Genomic DNA, 6,691 nt, shown 5'->3' on the forward strand with positions numbered 1-6,691 from the left:
GCATAATTCATCCCGGAAAATGTCTGTGTGCAGTTGAGAAGCCTGTGCATTCTGCTGAGGTTGGGTGGAAAGTCCTGGATGCAGCTGTTGTGTCCACTTGGTCTATAGTATAGTTCAAACGTAATGTCTCCTCATTGATTTTCTGTCTGGATGATCCATCCATTGTTGAAAGCTGGATCTTCAAGTCCCCTGCTATTATTGTATTATTGTCTATTTCTCCTTTCATTTCTTTTAATATTTGCTTTACATATATAGATGGTATGATGGTGGAATGCATACACATTTATAATTATTATACCCTCTTAATGAATTGGCTCTTGTATCACTATGTAATGACCTTGTTAGTTTCTTGTTGCAGTTTTTGACTTAGAGTCTATTTTGTCTGATATAAGTAAAGCAATCCTGCTCTCTTTTGTTTTATGTTTGCCTGGACCATCTTTTCCCATCCCTTTACTTTCAGTCTGCTCTTAAAACTGAATTGAGTGTCTTGTAGTTTGTGTATAGTTGGTTGGTTGGTGCTTTCTCTTCTATTCAGCTAGTCTTTTTTTTATTAAAGAATTTATTCCATTTACAATTAAAGTAATTATTGATAGGTAAGGACTACCTATTTCCATGTTGTTAATTTTGTACTGGATATTTTTTCTGTCCTTTCTCTCTTGCAGACAGCAAATCATCAAATCTTCTGTGATTTGATGATTTTACTATAGTGGTTGTTTTGTTTGCTCTTTCATTATCTTTTGTGTATCTAGTATAGGTTTTTCCTCTGGGGTGGTGATAGGCTTACATAAACACCTTGTAGTTATAATGATCTATTTTAAATTAATGACAACTTCACTTTGATGTTTCACTTTGAAAGAGCATGACCCAACTATGTGCCATGGTAGAACCACTTACTTCAGTTTTAAGAACAAACAGACTGAAGTAAAGTGATAGCATACAAAAGCTCTACTCTATGACCCCTCCACATATTTTGTGTTTTCCATGTCACAATTTACACCTTTTTTTATTTTTAAATTGTCATTGTGATAATCAGATTTCCATTGCTATGATAAAATACCTGTACTTCAGAGGTTTTAATCACTTGCTGTGAAGCAATAATTAAAGACCAGGCAGTCAGTGTAGATAGGTAATTAGGTGGGTTCAAGAAAATGAAGGCCAGTTTGGGTCCAGGAAGTTGGAGACTGCTGGGGAATTAAAATGTTAATGCGACCAGAGCCCTTCCTCCACCCTTATCAAGTTAACCTGTCCCTGCTCCAACCTGTTGCTAAGCTAACTTGTTCCAGGAATTGTCCCTCCCTATAAGGAGCTGTAAAAGTTGTTAATGCTTCCTTCCTGGATCACCCCATTTGGCCCTTCCCTTTGCCCATCTGCTTCTCACCTTTTGGCCATCCCACCTGCATCTCCTGAGCCCAATCACAGTATACAGGAGGGAGAGCTATAAGCGGGGAAAGAGCAGGAAAACAAAGAAAGTCTAAAATATATAAAAGGGGCAAGAGACCCTCACTTCTTGGGATACCAGGATACCAGCTATGGCCCCCATCTCCCTCCCAGGAGAAGTCTGTGTTACTATTTTTGAATAAAACCTGCTTTATACGCTTGCCTGGGCCACTTCTCTTAAGTTCAAACTTCAACGTTTGAGGAAGCAGAACTCGTCACTGATAACCAGTGGGTCTCAGTTGCTTGGTTCCACTGTTTCTGGGCCTGTGGTGCGGCAGAGCATCCTGGCAGGGAGCACATGGTAGAGCAAGGGAGCCAGGAAGCAGAGACAGGGACAGTAAAAGAGACACAGGGGGTTGGGACAAAAAAAATCCCTTTCAAGCCCATGCACCCAGGGACCTACTCTAATTAGACCCCACCTCCAGAAGTTTCCACCACCTCCCAGTAGCCAACCAGACCTTTAACACATAGATTTTGGGTGACATTTCAGATGCAAATTATCACAGTCAGATAATCCAGAGATCTCCAGTTCCTAGGGGTTGATTACTGGAATGTGATTTTATTTCTTTGGTAGTGTTACATTTTATTGATTTTTTTTATGTTCCTTGAAAGTCTTGTATTGGTATATTTGCATCTGAAGAGCCAACTCTTCTATCCTTACTTACTGGCTTCACCAGACAGCTCATTGAGGGTTTCCCTGCTCTCTTTTAGACATTTTCTATGTATGTGCCTGTTCCACCCCTATCTTTCCCTCTTAGTGGGTAATTCTTAAAGCAGTATGCCTTATCTTGATTCTACAAAGCCCAGCTGTGTTAGCTTTTTGTCACTGTGACCAAAATACCTGACAGGAACAACTTAGAGAAGGGAAAGTTTATTTTGGTTCAGTTTTAGAGCTTCAGTCCAGCGTGGACTGACTGTATTGCTCTGGGCTCAGAGTAAAACAGAACATCATGGTGGAAGGGCATGGTAGAGAAACTCCAATCCATTTATGGTGGCCAGGAAGCAGAGCAAGCAAAAGCAAGGGCCGGCAGAGAAGATGCACCCTTCCAGGACACACCCCCAGTGATTCCCTGCCTCCAGCCACGCCCCACCTGCCCAGAGTTACCTAACCTCTTCAAACTAGGATGGACAGATGGATTAGGTTATAGCTCAATCATTTTACCTTCAAACATTCCTGCATTATCACAGGAGTTTTGGGGGACCCCTTATGTCCAAACCATAACACAAGCTGGGTCCTGAGAGCCTCCTGTTTATTTTCTTTATAGTGGTGCCCCAAAAGTCTCAAGTTGGAGTATTCTCATCTTTTGTACTAAAGCCTGCTCTCCATACAAGATGTTTATGCTCTCTGTTGCTGTCTGCAGGTATGTGCTGAGGGAGCTGGTCTGGTAGGGCTGGGGGTGGGGGGGAGTGAGGCCTGAGCATCAGTTAGAGTGCCCGTGGGGCCAGTCGTCGCACAGTTGAGGTGCTCTGAGTGGTTCATGGTGAGCTTCCTGCTGGAGTCTACGGAGCACTTGGTGGAGTCCATGGCTCCTGACCCTGCTCCCAGCCTCTCCTAACTACTCAGCCATTCAGATCATCTGAGTATTCTTGGAGGGATGAGAAATCAGTGGGCCTCCTGCCTGGTATCCCTCACAGCTACACTCTCACGTTCCCTTATGGGGAAATCTCGGGCTGAGGGTGTGTTTCTTGGAACTGAGCTGTGCAAAGAGAGATATATGTGGGTAAGGCGAAATTCTTTTCAATGCATCTGTTCTTGTTTTGTTTTGTTTTGTTTTTCATTCAACAATGTGCTGGAACTTCTCTGCTGGACTCCCAGACTCCCATGGAGGTGATCTCATCTTTGAGTAGCTGTCACAGTGCACAGTCTTCTGCAGGGGGATAGTGATAGAAAGTTATTTTGCTATCTTGCTGATGTCATCTTTTGATTTATGAATTTTAAGGATTTATTTTATTGATTGGTTGAAAGTAGCTATATGGAGATGACTATTGTAATAATCCAAACTCCTTAACTTTAATTTAGGAAAGTTGATCAATAACATACTCACTATGCAGCACCTCAGGGTTTGCTTTTGCAAACCTCTGCACAGACCACAGATATTCTTCATTCATCAAACTTCGATTGAGCATCATTGTGTCCCAGGTATTGTGCCATTTACGGATGATGCAGATAGGAAAAAAACAGTTTTCTTTCTCTCTCAGGCATCCAGGTACAACACATAGAAAAAATTCAGCACTTGTAGTAGACACTGGAGTAAAAATTTATAAAAATGGCCAGTACTGGCACCAAAGAGGGAATGACTATTTCTTTTGAAGCAGAAAAAGCAGAACACAAGGTTAGAGCAAAGTTCTGGAGTCGTATTTATAGAACTGGAATCCCAGCCCTACCACATATAAGCCATTGACACAGAATCTTAGCACCTCAGTTCCCTCGCGTGGAGGTGATGACGAGACCTATCTACAGTAAAAACCAGGCAGCATGTGCCACACAGTTTCATTTTCAACCTGGATAAAAGGAAAACTCTATTTCCTGGTTCCCCTGCAGCTAGGAGAGACCATGTGTCAGACTTTGGGCACAGAATGTGGAAGAAGTTGTTGGATACCAGTTGGAGTCTGGGACCCTAAAATATCTATGTGATCCTCCACATGCTCTGTCCTTTCTATGGAAAGACTGTGGGATGACTGGGCCATGTTATGAAAGAATCTTAAACCCAGCACTCAATGACTTGATGACAGCTGCCTGTTTTAGTCAGTTTTTAGTCACTGTGACCAAAATACCCAACAAGAACAACTCAGAGGAGACAAAGTTTATCTGGGGCTCACAGTTTCAGAGTTCTCAGTCCAGAGAGCCAACTTCATTGTTTTGGTCTCAAGGTGAGGCAGAACATAACAGGGGAAGGGCATGGCAGAGGGCAGAGGTACAGAAAGAACATCTCTACATCTCTTCCAGGGCACCCTTCAGTGACCCACCTCCTCCAGCCATGCCCCACCTGCCTACAGTTACCACCCTGTTTTTCCATTCAAACCAGAATGGACTGATTAGGTTACAGCTCTCACAATCCAATCATTTCATCTCTGTATATTCCTGCATGAACAGGAGCTTTGAGGGGACATCTCATATACAAACCACAACATGCCCAAGAGGGCCGCCCAGCCAGGCACATGCACATCAGATTCTGCTTGAGAAGACAGCCCAGTCTCACTGCGATGCTGGAACTGCCTTATTCCAACAACCAGCCTGTCCTTCAATGTTCTACTTCAAAGGTCACTGAACGCTGAATGAGTTAAAAAGCTCATGAAATGCTCTCAGTACCTGCTAGCCACTAAGGCTGTCATCATTGCCAGGATACAAACAAGGAGCCCACTACAGAACTGGGACTTGAGGGAATGGACGGTGAAGGGGTTGTCAAGAGTTTTTGAACAGAAGGGGAAAAAAAAATATGAAAAGTCAAGGAAGGTAGAGAAAAAGTGACAGAGAGAGAGAGAAAAAAAAAAAAAAGAATATAAAAACCACTGAAATGGGACAAAGGGAGCAAGAGCAATCCAAACAGTGGCCAGAGCAGCTGCCCTGAAAATATGTCCTTGCCGCCTAGCGTCCAGCCTGCGCTGCTCAAGGCAGCGTGGCCAAGCCCATGGCGCCTGCAGACAGCTGCTCACTGGCGCTCTGAGATTTCTCCCTCATCCATTCCAGATCCAGATGGAGAGACAGGAGGCCTGGCCTTTTCATTTGTTACCACCGGATGGAAAGCTCTTTCTTGGACACTTGTTTTTATTACTTGAAATGTGTTTCTTTTATCACCTTCCGGTCACAGGCTCAGTCTTAGAAACAGCAGAAAGCTCTGCAAAGGCTAGGCCAGGCGAACAAAGCACAGAGCAGTCTTTGTCTCTGGGCTGTGAGGGAACAAAGGACAAATGTGTAGAATAGCACTAGGAAGCTGCAGAGGGCTGTCTCCAGTGCCCTCTGATCGACACAGTTCCCTAGGCCCAGGGGTTTCACCTGCAGCCAGGCAATGATCTTTCTTAGTGCTAAGCTCACCAGAGGCTGAGGAGCTAAGCAGCTTTCATCTCCTTATCCCTGACCCACAGACCCACTGAGAAGCATCCTGGAGGGGGACAGCCCTGGAACTTACTTGAGCCGAACTTCCTAAGGTTTGCTTATCCAGAAAGCAGTTGTTCTGGGGTCCCTGTTTGTTGAGCTTTGAGGACAGCTAAGCCGTCACTTCTGCTTGTGAGAAGAAAAGGAACCATCTACACAGTTAGAAAATCGACACCAAACCGACAAGACTGAATCAACCTCTTTAATATGTAAATCTTATGGAACAGAGAGCTACCTGGGCAAAACACAGTAGTTGTCCTTTCCAGGCAAAAAAGGCTACCTGTGCCTGAAAAATAGGAAGAAGCTATAAGGAAAATCAGATCCAGAAAAACAAAATGTGGTTGTATGTGAAATTTATGAAGCCTTTACCTTTCTCTCCAGATTCTTCTTCTGTCCAAGTCTTCCCTGCCAATTTCTGGCCCTGGTGTTTTCCCAGATTTACTTTCCATCAGGAAGCATTTGAGAGCAGTGCTTCTTGCGGATGGACTCCTTCTAACCAAGCCCCTCCTAGGAGCCCTGAGCATATAAATTAAAGTGCATTAGCCCCCTCAGGCCTTTTTCCCGGAGAGGAAATCACGTCTACTTACACATATCTGTAAATCAAGACCTATTTGTCTATGGTGTTTTTGTGGATATGGCAAAACAAAACCCAGGCTGGCTTGGCTTGCATGAGAGCTGAGCACACAAAGAGATCCATTCATGCCTTTGGGCTTCAGAGAATCCTCTGGTCCAACCAAGGTCAATGATATGATCACAGACTGATTTCAGAAGTTAGTTTTTTAAAGGTGCATTTCACTGCTGCTAAAACTATTTTTCCTCTTTTAAAACAAATGCTCAGAAATAAAAAACAAGCCTAAGAGGGCATATCAAATCTGAATGGTAGTTGTGTCTCTTTAAAATACGCAATGGTGTTATATAGTAGATTAGCTGTAAAGTCTAATCAAAAACACCTCCCATGCTGCAGAATTTGACTCACAATATGTAATACAGAAAACTCTCAGAAATGTTCACAATTATTATTATTACTATGTAAATGCACAACTCCTGCATCTTAGCTAGAATGGTCTCCTAGGGTGGGGAGTAGATTTTATTCTTTCTTTGACTCCTTTCCTTTCTACTTTATTTCCTCCCTTCTCTTATTTTTTCTTTATTATCCTTTTT

At 43.2% G+C, this 6,691-nt stretch overlaps 1 long non-coding RNA gene across 1 annotated transcript; it reads right to left on the reverse strand.

Moving 5' to 3' along the window:
* Positions 1 to 2,729: 2,729 nt before the first annotated feature.
* LOC125619198 lies at positions 2,730 to 6,301 on the reverse strand. The gene is made up of 3 exons (XR_007350710.1): positions 5,900 to 6,301; positions 5,766 to 5,816; positions 2,730 to 5,656 (listed from the first exon to the last, which is right to left on the reverse strand). It is a non-coding gene; the product is annotated as an uncharacterized LOC125619198 (long non-coding RNA).
* Between the last annotated feature and the right edge of the window lie 390 nt (positions 6,302 to 6,691).

The sequence above is a fragment of the Marmota marmota genome, unplaced genomic scaffold (genome assembly GCF_001458135.2).
Source record: "Marmota marmota marmota unplaced genomic scaffold, marMar, whole genome shotgun sequence".
In the NCBI taxonomy this organism is placed as follows: Eukaryota; Metazoa; Chordata; class Mammalia; order Rodentia; family Sciuridae; genus Marmota; species Marmota marmota.